The sequence below is a fragment of the Balaenoptera musculus genome, chromosome 2 (genome assembly GCF_009873245.2).
Source record: "Balaenoptera musculus isolate JJ_BM4_2016_0621 chromosome 2, mBalMus1.pri.v3, whole genome shotgun sequence".
Taxonomy (NCBI): domain Eukaryota; kingdom Metazoa; phylum Chordata; class Mammalia; order Artiodactyla; family Balaenopteridae; genus Balaenoptera; species Balaenoptera musculus.
Window position 1 is genome coordinate 145,774,151 of NC_045786.1, and position 14,567 is coordinate 145,788,717.

The window sequence follows — 14,567 nt, forward strand, 5'->3', positions numbered from 1 at the left end:
ACCTGACCTCAAGAACAAAGGATCTGACACCAAGAAGTCTGCAACAACTAACCACATCCCTCCCTCACCTTCCCTATAAAAGGGCTTTGCTGAAAGCTTTCGGGGAGTTCGGGGTTTTTTAAGGCATGAGCCACCCATATCCTTGCATAACCCTGCAATAAACCTCTCTCTGCTCCAAACTCTGATGTTTTGGTATTGTTTGACCTCACTGTGTGTCAGGCACATGGACTTGCGTGAGGTAACAGTTGGACATATCATTTGCATATATCTTCTCCCATTCAGTAGGTTGTCTTATCGTTTTGTTGATGGTTTCCTTCACTGTGCAAAAGCTTTTTTAGTTTTATGTAGTCCCATTTGTTTATTTTTGCTTTTGTTTCCCTTGTCTGAGGATTCAGATCCAAAAAATATTGCTAAGACCAATGTCAAAGAGCATACTGCCTATGTTTTCTTCTAGGAGTTTTATGGTTTCAGATCTTACATATAAATCTTTAATCCATTTTGAGTTTATTTTTGTATGTGGGTTAGGAAAGTGACCTAATTTCATTCTTTTGCATGTAGCTGTCCAGTTTTCCCATCACCATTTATTGAAGGGGCTGTCTGTTCCATTGTATAGGCTTGCCTCCTTTGTCATAGATTAATTGACCATGTAAGTGTGGGTTTATTTCTGGGATTTCTGTTCGGTTCCACTGATCTGTGTGTCTGTTTTTGTGCCAGTACCATACTGTTTTGATTACTGTAGCTTTGTAGTATAGTTTGAAGCCAGGCAGCATGATACCTCCAGCTTTGCTCTTCTTTCTCAAGTTTGCTTTTGCTATTCAGGGTCTGTTGTGGTTCCATAAAAATTTTAGGATTATTTTTTCTAGTTCTGTGAAAAATGCCATGGATATTTTGGTAAGAATTGCATTGAATCTGTAGATTGCTTTGGGTAGTATGGACATTTTAACAATATTAATTCTTCCAGTTCATGAGCATGGTGTAGCTTTTCATTTATTTGGGTCATCTTTAATTTCTTTCCTCTATGTCTTACAGTTTTCAGAGTACAGGTGTTTCACCTCCCTGGTTAAATTTATCCCTAGGCATTTTATTCCTTTTGATGCAATTGTAAATGGGGTGGGTTTTAAAATTTCTCTTTCTGATAGTTCATTATGAATGTGTAGAAATGCTACAGATTTCTGTATATTAATTTTGTATCCTGCAACTTTACTGAACAATTTACCCATTTAAAGTATACAATTTAATGATTTGGGGTATATTACGTTATTACTTTTTGAAAATTGTGGTAAAATGTATATAACATAAAATATACCTTTTTAACTTTTTAATGTACAATTCAGTGGCATTAATCCATTACCTTCATAATTTCGTGCACCCGTCACCACTATTTTCAAAAGTTTTTCATCACCCCAAACAGAAACTCTCACTAAACAATAACTCCACCTGAAAGGATTTCTGACTATGCTTTGGTAACTACCTTCAGCTGTATGTAAGGCTTTTGAGGAAGATTTTGTTTAGTTTCTTCTTTTAGAGGAAGTTTTTTCTTTTAGGGGAAGGTCCATGTAGTCATGACACAGGCTGGTTCCCCTCAGGAAGCAGCCTCTGTGATGAGTGTGTAGGACATTGTTAGGGAATCTCTCAGGGTCAGCACTTGGGGGGAGGGGGAGGAGGCAGAGTTGGGCAGAAGGAGAAGATGGGCTTCACTGCAGTCGTAAGGCCTCTTACCCAGTGGGAATTCTGGAACTGGGATTTTCTGAGGTAGGGCACCAAGGATGGGTCTTTTTTTTTTTTTTTGGCCACGCTGCGCAGCATGCGGGATCTTAGTTCCCCGATCAGGGATAGAACCCGTGCCCCCTGCAGTGGAAGCGCAGAGTCTTAAGCACTGGACCGCCAGGGAAGTCCCAAGGATGGGTCTTTGTATCTTCATATCCTCCAGTCGTAGGAGGCAGCAGGCCCAAGAAGGGACATGAACTTAAATTAGTTAACTCTTATCAACCAAGGGCAATTTGAGAGAGGGCTGACAGCCAAGGGCTGTGAGCCAGCAGCATTCCCAGCAGCTGGGGGATGGAATCTTTGGTCAGTGGTTCCAAACGCCGCTGCCCACTGAATCACCTGGGCACCCTCAAAAATGCTATGCCTGGTTAAACTGATGTGGGGTGAGAAGCGGGTGTCAGGAGTTTGAAATGAACAGCGGTTTGGGAATGCCTGCTCTTAGTCCTGAAGAGGCATAAGCATAGTCTGCACCGCTGTGGGAAATGGCTGAGTTTTGGAGTCAGGAAAATTTGAATGTGGCTCAATATTTTCCTAACCCTGTGAGTTCTTATTTATGTTCTGCTGATAACACTTTGCTGCCAGGGTGTTAAACATGTGAATGGGTGTGCATTTGGGTGGGAGGGCACTTAACAAATGAATACGAAAACAGTGAACACTTCCATGAAAATTTGGTAAAAAACAAGGATGTGTAATTCACAAAGAAGAAGTTTAAATGATCTTTAAACATTTTAAAGTGTATTGTCTTAATATATTGTCGTTCATGTCTGAAGAAATGAAAATTAAGACTGTATGTGCTTCTAGTACTCAGTGATGGTGAAGGTGGTGGCCGGAGACATTTCTATACTCTTGGTGTGGGTATACATTGGTATAACATTTATGGTGGGACATGCAGCAATATGCATATAAGTTCTTTAAAACTGAATGTCTTGGGCTTCCCTGGTGGCACAGTGATTAAGAATCTGCCTGTCAGTGCAGAGGACACGGGTTTGAGCCCTGGTCCAGGAAGATCCCACATGCCGTGGAGCAACTAAGCCCGTGCGCCACAACTACTGAGCCTGTGCTTTAGAGCCTGTGAGCCACAACTACTGAGCCCACGTGCCACAACTACTGAAGCCTGCACGCCTAGAGCCTGTGCTCCGCAACAAGAGAAGCCACCGCAATGAGAAGCCCGCGCACTGCAACGAAGAGGAGCCCCCGCTCGCTGCAACTAGAGAAAGCCCTCACTCAGCAACGAAGACCCAACACAGCCAAAAATAAATAAATAAATTAAATAAATTAAAAGAAAAAGTAGTGAATGTCTTTTGACATAACAAACCTAACTCTAGAAGTTTATCCTGACGAAGTAACCGGTAAGTGTGCAAAGATGTGTGCATAAAGGTATCAATGCTGAGGCTTGTTGACAATGATGGAAAATTGGGAGCAGCATAAATGCTCATCAGTAGGGACTGGTTAAATCAGTTATGGTACATACCTATTCTGGAACTATATAGTCATTAAAAATACTGTAGGTGTACACGTGTTCACGGAGGAAGGTAGCCGCCATGTACTTTTAAGTGAGAGAAGCACTTAACAAAACAGCATGAGCCTATTTTTGCATTAAAATCATATTTGCATTGAATATGCCTGTAAGAAGAATACTAGGTGTTAACACTAAAGTGTTTTTCCCCCTGAGTAAAAGAAGTACAGGTGAATTTTACTCTCCCTCATGCCTCTCCATAATATTTAGACTTTAGAATGCATTACCCGTAAGTGAATTTAATATTTATGTGTTAATTTTATATTCATGAAAAACATGGAGCCATTTCCAAAAATGACATATTTCCAAAATTACACACACATATACATACATACATGCATATATATACATACATATATGTGTGTGTGTGGTATATGTGTATTTCTCTACCTATCTATCAGCAGTCTACAAGGGTATAGTCTGTAATCCAGTTAGTGGTTATCCCTAGAATTTAAGGTCATGGGTGGCTTTTACTTTCTTTCTTATGCTTATTTACAGATTTTTATAAAAAGATTGTATCACTTATAATAAGAAATGAAAAATTAGCTTTTATACTCCAGTGTGCTTGCCTAACCTAGTTTTCCACCCACTCTTTAAACTGTGCTTTGCATCTGTTTCACGTGGAGGTCCTTTGGTTAGCATTTCTTTCTCCATCTCCATCTTTCTTCTTGCCTTCTTATTTAAATAATCACTATCATGTGTTGAAGAGCTGTGTGCTTTACCAAATTAGGGGCATTTATTCTGACTTTCACATTTGTTATCAAACGGTGTATTTTCGCTTTATTCGTCTGTTTGTCATTTTTCCCCCTTAAGTTTGACCTTTACATGAGACATTTCCAAGCATAGTGTTTGTCATCTACCATTATGCTTTTGATTCATCTATTAAATGGTAATGTGTCCTCCAGAAACACTGATATTAAATTAAGTCGTTCCATAGTTGCTCTTAGGAAGAGCTTTGGGGTTATTGAATTTACCAGGCAGGTAGGATATGCAAAAAGAGAAATGCATGGGAAGCTTCCAGCAGGCCGAGGCTCTTCCATGTGTCTGACAAATCTCATTCATCCCTTTAGGGCCCTAAATTACATACACATCACCTCCTCTGTCACACCAACTTGACTCCTCAGGGTAAGCTGGTGATAACTTCTCCCATGTGTTTTTATGGCCCTTATTAAATTTTATTGTAAGTAGTTGTTGATGGCTAGCATCCCGTTAGACTTCCAGGTAGGAAACGTGGTAGCCATCCACCAAGATGGCCCCCAGTGATCCTCACCTCCTGGTAGTCACGCCTTTGAAAATAGATTACTACGGAAGTGATGGTTTGTCGTGTCCAAGATTAGGTTATAAGTGACTGAGGTTTCCATGTTGGGCTCTTTCTCTTGGACCACTCATTCTATGGAAAGCCAGCTGCTGGGCTGGGAAAATAGGCAACGGATGGAGAGAGACTCAGTCCCGTGGCAGCAGCTAATAAAAAACGGGGCTGGCAACAACAATGTGAGTGAGTTTAGAAGCAGATCTTCCCCTTGTTGAGCCTTCAGCTGTTACAGACTCTGCCCATCAGCTTGATTGCAACTCACGGGAGACCCTGAGCTGAAACCAATCCGTTTAAATTTAGGCTCCCAATTTCTGACCCTCAGAAAGCATGGGAGACAATAGACGCTTATTGTTTTAATCAGGGTGGCTTATTACACAGCAATAGGAAACTAATGAGATTTTGGTAGTAGAAGTGGGGTGCTGATGTAACGAAACACTAAAATGTGGTAGTGGCCTTGAATCTTGGCAGTGTGCAGTGGAAAAAGCTGTAAGGACTTTGAGGAACAGGTTAATAAAAGCTTAACGTACCTTGAATACACTGTCTATAGAAGTTTGGACTTTGAGGAGGCTGCCAGTGAAGGCTTACAGGAAAATAATACTGGGAACTGGAAAAGGGAGAGTCTGTTATGTGGTGGCAAAATATTTAGCAATCCTCATCGCGGTGCGCGGGCCTCTCACCATCGTGGCCTCTCTTGTTGCAGAGCACAGGCTCCAGACGCACAGGCTCAGTAGTTGTGGCCCACGGGCCTAGTTGCTCCACGGCATGTGGGATCCTCCCAGACCAGGGCTCGAACCCGTGTCCCCTGCATTGGCAGGCAGACTCTCAACCACTGCACCACAAGGGAAGCCCCCAGTTAAGGAGATTTCTAACCGAGGTGTTGAAAGTGCCTTCTGTTTTTTTCCTGTTGCTTATAGTAAAATTGCAGGAAGAGAGAAGCTGAAGGCAGAAGCCGTCAGCAAAAAAGAGCCAGGACTAGCTGTTTTTGAAGATTTGCAGCAAGAAATGGCTTCTAAGCAAAGATCAAATTTGGGCCACTTTTAGGAAAACAAGCTCCAAACGTGAAGCCAAGGGTGTGACTGTAAAATCTTTGCTTAAGATCTCACAAAATCTAAGATGGTGTCTCAGAGTACCAAGCAGCCAGCCAAAGAGCCCTCTAAAGAGATTAAGGGTTTGTCTTCACAGATCCACTTGATCAAACAAGAGTGCTTCTTGGAGGCTCAAGGACATGGTACCCCAGCAAAAGCCCAGGGTGAGGAAGGACCGAATGCACAGGGATTGGTGGGTGGGGCTTTTGTCTAATGGAGTGAATCCTAAAAGGAGTCACGGAAGACCTTCAGAGTTTTTAAGAGTCATACTTGGAGAGGCGCCATCAGCTTGAAATGAAAGGAACATAGAACAAAATGAAGAGAGGTCTTTGGACCCCCAGGTATCAACAAGTAGGAGGCAAGCTGAGGAAATTACTCCTCTGCAAATGCGTTTTACCCTTCATGAAAATGGAAAGATGATGGAGAGGCCAAAACCAGGAGCCTGGAGGGTGGCGTTAAGGGTCACAGAGAACTATTCTCAGACCTCACCTCTAGACCAAATCAAGGAACATCTGCTCGGCAGGATTTTAGAATTGCTACCCCTACGTGCTCCTCATTACCACTTTGTGAGCAGGAGTGTTTATAGCAGTTATCCTTTGCTTGTCCCACCATTGTGTGTTGAGTGTGTGTCGCTTGAGTGACAGGTGTCTACAGATTGAGAGGAGCCGTACATCAGGGACTATACTGAAGAAGTCTCATCTGTACTTAGACATGATCTAGATGACAAGCGTCTAGACGTGGAACTGATGCTGTGATGGGATGAGACTTTTAGGGACCGTGGGAGGGGTTAGTGTATGCTGCATGTAGGAGGGATGTGAATCATTGGGAGCCAGAGGGTAGGCTGTGGTAGGCACCCTCCAAGACAGCCCACCATGACCCCTGACTCTTGGCATCCCCTCCTCTTCCCACATTGTACTAGAGTTGGTCTTTGTGACCAGCAGTGGACCAGCAGTGGAAGTGATGGTATGTCACTTTGAGATTAGTGTATTAGAGACTGTGGCTTCCATTTGGGGCATGTTCTCGATCTCTTACTCTCTTATGGCTTGCCGTGGGGGAATGCCAGCTGCCATATGTTGAGGATGTGCAGGCAGCCACGTGGAGAGCCCTGCACAGGGAAGAACTTCCAGCCTGTAGCTGCGTGCGAGAGCTTTCTTATGAGCATACCTCTAGCTCTAGTCAAGGCTTCAGATGAAGGAGCCCCAGCTGACACCTTGACTACAACCTCATGGGACACTGCATAGCAAAGAATTCACATAGCAGGCCTGAAACTGCCATCCTTAGAAAGTCCTGCTTGCAAGATTGGCTCTTGGCTGGCATCTGGGAGCTTGGATTTAGGGAGGGTTCTCACCATTCTCTAACTGATGGTGAGAGTGGTTGACTGTCCCTAAACTGTGCAAGCAGTATTTTTATCATGAACACCTGCTTCTATCTGGAAGTCTGGAATTTTGGTATGTGCTAGACAGAGGGTGGGTATGTGAACAGCCACCAATAAAAACCTCGGGCACTGAGTCTCTGATGAGCTTCCCTGGTAGAGAACATTTCACAAATTGTAGTCACAATACGATGCTGGGGAATTAAGCCTGTCCTGTGTGACTTGGTAGGGAGAGGACTCTTGGCAGCTTGTGCCTGGTTTCCTACGGACTTCACTCCAGGCACCCTTTGCTGATTTTGCTGTAATAAATCAGAGCCATAAGTAATACCATACGTGAGTCCTGTGCATCATTCTAGTGGTCACTGACCCTGGTGGACCCCCAACACAGAGACCCTGAGCCAGAGCCACCTCTTCTGAAACTGTGAGATAACAGTTGTTTTTTGTTTTTTTTTTAAAACCCAATCAAGATTTGCCCATTGCATTCAATTGTTATATCTTTTACCCAACTCTTTTTTTTTTTTTTAATTTATTTATTTATGGCTGTGTTGGGTCTTCGTTTCTGTGTGAGGGCTTTCTCTAGTTGCAGCGAGCGGGGGCCACTCTTCATCGCGGTGTGCGGACCTCTCATTATCACGGCCTCTTTTGTTGCGGAGCACAGGCTCCAGACGCGCAGGCTCAGTAATTGTGGCTCACGGGCCCAGTTGCTCCGCGGCATGTGGGATCTTCCCAGACCAGGGCTCGAACCCGTGTCCCCTGCATTGGCAGGCAGACTCTCAACCATTGCGCCACCAGGGAAACCCTAACAGTTGTTTTGTTATTTTAAGCCACTGAGTTTTAGAGTAGTTTTAATCCACACAGCCATAGATAAACTAATACAGGAAGCCAGTCATTTCTCTCTCCCCAGCAGTTAGCTTAGTGTCTGGAACATAGGTGTTAAAGAAATATTTGTTGAGTGAATTGGTATTTCTACCTTTGAAGAATTTTATAGCCCATCTGGCTGCTTTGCGGGAAATCGCGATCCTGGGTCGGTATAAGGAAGCAGGCTTCCCTTCCTGTTCCTTGTCTGGAAGAACCAGTCCCAGAGGCAGCCGCCTGCCTTACAGTTGTCACTTCTGCCATCTTCCTTTCTGGATGAGGTCCACGTGTATGAGAAGTAGTGTGTGGCCATCAGACCGTGCTTCGTCTCTGTTCCTCACTTCTTAGGTCCCCTGATTTTTTTTTCTCTCTCCTATGCCTTGGTGGTGATAACTATTCTTACCATTGAAATAAAACCTTCCTTCTGAAAAATTAATTAACAAATGTTTCAGGGCCTTATAAGATACTAACATTTCTCTTGCCTCTTTATCATATTATTGCCTCCACAGAAGTTGAGACAAATGAACTTTTCTTGTTTCACATTGTCCCCTCCTCTGCACAGTATCTCAAAATAGACTTATATACGAAGATAGCAACCATAGCTTTGATGTGGGAGAGAAACCTAAAATATATACTAGAAGTAGACTTCCTTGAGGAGTTATTTACAGTTTCTTAGAGAAGTATTTTAATCAAAGGGTGTTTCTGTTCTCGTGTGTGGGTATGTGTGCGCACACACACACACACAACACACACACACACACACAGCCGTATTTATTCCTGTGGTAATTATCAGAACGTTTCCCTCTCTTCAAATCTGCTTCAGTCTTAGCAGATGACCTTGATTCCTGTTTTCCTGATAATTTCAAGGTGATCTCATAGGATCTCTCTCATTTGATCTCCTTTCCACCTAATTAGAAAACTTTCCTCCTCTTTTATCAAAAACTCGTCTATCCTTCTTTCAAAAGGTCCCCTCTCCAGCCCGTCCTCCCTCTTCTTGAACGTGTCATCTGTTTTTCTGCTTTTCATGCCTGCATTTCTTCCTCTTTCTACCGGTTTCTGTAAGGATGCTCAGGTTTCTCCAACACTAAATAGAACAGCCGTCCTTTTCCTTAGACTTGCTTTCTCTCGGAGCTGGACTTCTGTGTGTTTCCTTTACTCTCCCGCCACGCTTACGATCAGTCCCTTGTGCTGGCAGCCTTCAACTTCCTCATCACCCATCCCCTGCTTCCCACTTAAAACACTCTGAAATGCCCTCCAAGGTATTTTAGTGACCAAGTCTGTTAACCCTCCACCCCCCCACCCCACGCAGATTGTTGACCTTTCTAAAGTATTTTTTTTATTGCTTTACAGTTGTCAGCTTCTGTCATCTTCCTTTTTGGATGAGGTCCATGTGTATAAGAATTAGTGTGTGGCCATCAGGTTTTACCTCCATCTTTTCTGTCTCGGAGGCAGCTTTGTGAGTGGTAAAGAGCTTGGACCACAATTTGAATTGTGACTCAACCATTTACCAGCTGTGTGACTTTGGGCAGGTTTGTGAACCTGGGAATGTCTCATTTACCCTCATCTGTAAATTGAGGATAAAAGTAATACCCACATGGCTGTATCGTTGTGAAGACTAAATGAGTTAGTACGTGGGAAATACTTAACAGTGCCTGGCATAGAGTAAGCAAACAAGAAACTTTAGCCTTTATTGCCAGTCGAGTCCCTTGTCGAGTAAGCGAAGTTAATCATCAAATAGCTCCTGTAAAATGAAGCGTGGATACGTTCTTCAGTAAGATGAATTATGTATTAAAGACTCTGTTTTACCAGTTTTAATGGCCAGGAGCCATGAACACGGCAATCTCAACGTGTGGGAGTTTATAGGGATAGTGTGTGATCTTGCACATTTAAAAGGTGAGTCGGAGCCCTTTTGTAGGCAGATTCCTACAGCGACAAATGAGGGGAGAATTAAAGCCTTCTTAGAAGAAATTTGTCATTGGTTTTGTGAACAGCATACTTAATTTACCCCACACTTGATGAGGGCGGGGACGCGGCTGTTTCAGGTCACCATTTGTATACCAGTCCCGCACTCGGCCATGGAAGGCACTCAATAAATACTCATGAACTAAATACACATTTGTGAACAAACATGTCTATGCTTTGTTGAATGTAAGTTGTACACATAATGCAGGCTTTGTGTGATGAACTGACGATGGACAAGGGAACTCTTGTCCACAGAGTGGGATGGGGGCTTGCAGCCTTTTCTTCTGATTTTTATTGGACTTGAGGGTGAGCAGCTTCAGAAACCACGCAGGCAACGTTTGCTGCTTGGGCATCCCTCCCTCTAAGCTGATCAGGTTCTCTGAGTCCTCTGCCTTTCCCTCGTGGTGCCCTGTCCTTATCGCAGCTGCTGGATCCGATCTCACTGTGAAAACAGTGTTTCCTTTCTACTGACCCATGGGGTTCAGTGTTTGATTAACAGGTTTCCGATTTTCTGAGCCAAACACCTTGGTAAATCCCCCCGGATGCTGCGAGGATCTGCAGTAATTTACAACCACTGCATGAGCCCTGTGTTGAATGGCACGCTCTTTGTAAGGGTGGGGTGTCATTTTTAATGCTGGTTCCAACATCACTCTTAGCTGTGCGGCGTGTTGGCTCCCATACTAGATGACACTGACAGTCAGGAGAGGAGTGACTTTAGTTGCCGCTGCTGAATTAAAGAAAAATCAGATTTACAGTGTAAGTGGATTTTGCTCTCTTCAAACTAGTGACCTTGGGATAGTTGTAATCCTTCGATGCTTCCACTGATGTTGCTATTGCCCCAAACATTTCTGGAATCCTTGTTTTTAAGTTGTCTTCTGAGCCTGTGGCATATTCTTGGGAATATTTTCAAGTCTGACAAATATTCATTCTTTGTAGGAGGCTTTGATTTTTGGAAAAAGGAAAGAGTCGCTGGCATTGGGTCCAGCAGCTGAGGTGGGTGATGGGGCCAGGGAGCACTGGTCCTGTCCAACGCAACGTAGGATTTTAGACGTCTTTTCATTATGTCCTAAGACTGGTATCTTTTTTGTTCTGAACAGTGTTTCTTTTAAAAATAATGTTTCAAATTATAAACATATCAAGCCTATAGAACACTATGGGACTGTGTATGACAGACAGGTGTATTTCCAGCACTGATGTTTAAATGGACGCTAACTTTTTTTTTTCCCCAAGCGAATTAGTTTGTGAAATGAAGACTGTGGTGTGAGCTTAAGCTTAAACGATGCAGGTTAAACATTAACCAGCTCAGACCACAAACCAGATGTGGAGATGGTCCCAGCTGTGCCCGGGTCGGTGTTGCACTGGAAGAAAGGAATCCAGGTGACTGAGTTTGCATTCTCTGGCTCAGCAGGGAGTTTTTTTTTTTTTTTTTTTTTTTTGAGACTTGTATGCCTCCCAAACAAGCTGGGCATCAATTTAATTCTTCATTAAAATACTGGCAAAAAACTCAATTTTTACCTGATTTCCAAATTATATAGAAAATTTTAGATATTCATATTTGTGATCGGATGCTATTTGCTCTATTTGTTGGCATGTGTTCTTTCTTCTTTCTCCCAAAAAATACATTTTAGGTATTCCTAAAACCCTACCCTGCCCCATGCCCATCTGCACCCACCCTCCCTCTGTAGTCACACCTCTGCCAATCCCAGGTGTGTCTAGGCCTTTTGGAGGGAGTGTTTTAAAATGGACATGAATTGTATTATACTGTATGTTTCCCTCCGACATTTTTTTTTTTTTTGGAGATTTATCCATGTCGATTTGTTTAACTGCTCTATAGTATTTCACCTTCAGAATTGTTTTGGCCATACCAGGCTCTTTACACTTTAAAATATATTTCAGGAATGTGGAGCCCTGTTTTGCTTTGTTGGAATTACTCAGACGTTTTACAGACACATTATGAAAATTTGTCTTCTTATGATAATGGGTCTTCTCACCCACAAACATGTTATACTGTGTTTATTTAGTTGTTTTTTAATGTCCTTCAATAGAATTTCCCAATTTTTGGTATACTTTTCTTACATATCTTTATTGAGGGAATTCGTAAGTATCCCATACCCTATATTTCTGTTGCTTTTTTTTTCTTTTTTTTTAACTGCACCAAAGGCGTATCCTAGCTTTATTAAAGAGCCCGCGCCGCAGTCAGTATAAAAACACAAAAACTCCCATCAGTTTAATAATAATAAATCCCCCCCAAAATGGAAAACTGAGGGGGCAGGGAAGAGGCCCCCGGGCCAGGGGCATGGGGAGCCAAGCTCATGGCAGCAGGCCAGGCTGCAGGGCCCCCCGGAATTGCTGTTGCTACGAGGTTGGGGGTCAGCGATTGTCCTGTGGGAACCATCGTTCACCTGGGTCGAAGACCCTTACTTCTTCTGGGGTGTGCTCAGCTTCTGCATGCCCCGGATCTTGTCCAGCAGGCCAGAGATGAAGACCTCAGTGGGTTTGTAACAGTCCACCAGCGGCTCCTTGACCCTGGCAGCTCGGGTATCATCGCCCTCCACGTCAGGATTTATCCACATCAGTCTCCAGCTCCGGGATCTCCTCTTCCTGGCAGTCGTAGAGGCGAATGAGCTGCTCCAGGATCCACTCCTCCAGGTTGAGGCGCTTCCGTAGCTCCTTGCGTTCCTACTCAACCGTGATCTTCCCTTGGCACCTCACTGGGCCCTCATCCTCCGTGCTGCTCGGGCCCTCGCCTGCGGCCCCAAGGGGTCTCTCAAAGTAGACGCTGGTCCCTGGGCCGCCACTGCCTGGTCCAGGGCCTGGAGCCGCCAACGCTGCGCCCCCCGCGGGGCCGCTGTCTGCCCTGGCGGCCGCTGGGGCCACGTGCGTGCGTCGGTCCCCTCCCTGTGCCGCCACCTCCGGGAGGGCTGCCGGCTGGCTACGGGCTGCTGGCTCGGCTTAGCCGGTGAGCTCGGCTCAGCCTGGCTCCGCGGAGAGGGCGGCGGAGGGGGCGCCCCGGGGGCAGCTGCAGCATGCGGAGCCCCCGGCCGGCCTTGGCCTGGTCGCGCCCCCTGTGTTCGTACTGTTAATGGCATCTTTTTATTATGTTTTCCTGTTGTTGCTAGTGCATAGGAACATTACTTGTTTTTGTATATCTTGCTGAACTCTTATTTATTTTCATGGTTTATCTGTAAATAGTCTTGCATTTCCTATGCATATGGATATATAACTTTTTGATAATGACAGATTTTTTTTTTTTTAAGTTTGTGCGACTACAGGAAAACCGTTTTTCTACTGACAACACATGCGTGGATTTTCCACACATTTCAATTTTCTGTGGACCAACTGGATGGCCTACAATTTAATTCAATTCTGGCGTTATCGACCTGGAGTTAGCGCAGACCCCTCTAGACTGCCCCCTCTTCAGATGCCAGTTCCAAGTCTGGGCTTCCCATGCTTTTGACTAGTAGGTTCCCATGACCCCCTCCTGAGTTCAATAATTTGCTAGAATGGTGCACAGATCTCAGGAAAGCACTGTACTTACTATCGCTGGTTTATCATAGGGATACAACTTAGGAACAGCCAAATAGAAGAGATGTATAGGGCAAGATATGGGGGGAGGGGTACACGGGGCTTCCATGCCCTCTCCAGGCACGCCACCCTCGCAGCACCTCCACGTGGTCACCTACCCAGAAGCTCTCCAAACCCTGTCCTTTGTGGTTTTTATGGAGGTTTCATTACATAGGCATGATTGATTAAATTATTGGCCATTGGTGATTGAACTCAGTCTCCAGCCCCTCTCCCCTCTCCTCTGGTAACCATCTTCATCTGCCAGGAGTCACCTCATTAGCATAAATTCACCTGTGGTTAAAAGGGACTTATTATGAATAGCAAAAGACACTCCTCTCACCCCTATCACTCAGGAAATTCCAGGGGTTTTAGGAGCTCTGTGCTAGGAACCCGGGATGAAGACCAGATACATGTATTTTATTATATCACAGTAACTTTCACTTATTTTTCTTGAATTAATGTATTGGCTTGGACTTCCACTCTAATACCTGTTTTTGTAAATGAAGTTTTATTGAAACACAGCCACACTCTTTTTGTCTCTGGTTCCTTTTGCATTACAACAGCAGAGTTGACTACTTGGAACAGAGACTTTCTAGTTTGCAAAGCCTAAAGTATTTGCTATCAGGCCCGTTACAGAAAGTTTGTGAACCCCCTCAACACAGTGTTGAATACAGGAAGTGATAGTAACCTTTCTTGTCTCATTACTGACTTTAAAAGGAGAGCTTATAGTGCTGTGCCATTAAGAATGACGCTATCCATAGGCTGGTTAGCGTGTGCCCTTTATTGGGTTAAGAAAATGTCTTTCTAGTCTTAGATTTGTAAGAAAGGTTTTCTTGTTTGCCAAATTTTGTTATTTTTAAGAAATCATAAATTAATATTGAGTTTTATCAAATGTATTTTTGGCATCTGAGATTGGTTTTTCTCTCCTTTTAAACATACCTAATTATATTCTCTCTCAGAGTTTTCTATTATTTCCAGTTCTTAGGGCTGGAATCCTCCGGTTCACTGTGCTTTTATCACTTGTGAGCTTCCTGGGTCTGACTTTTCTAATTGTCTGTAGCATGGGTTGTGGGAGTTTTGCTCTCATTTTTCCCATGCCCGTCATTGGCCCAGGACCAATTTTTATGCTTATTT

The 14,567-nt window shown here is 43.9% G+C and overlaps 1 protein-coding gene and 1 pseudogene across 1 annotated transcript in view; one reads left to right on the plus strand and one right to left on the minus strand.

Annotated features, from left to right (window-relative positions):
- Window positions 1-14,567, plus strand: part of RGS6 (regulator of G protein signaling 6) — a 583,949-nt gene that overhangs the window by 68,430 nt on the left and 500,952 nt on the right.
- Window positions 12,267-12,897, minus strand: LOC118890871 (annotated as a pseudogene).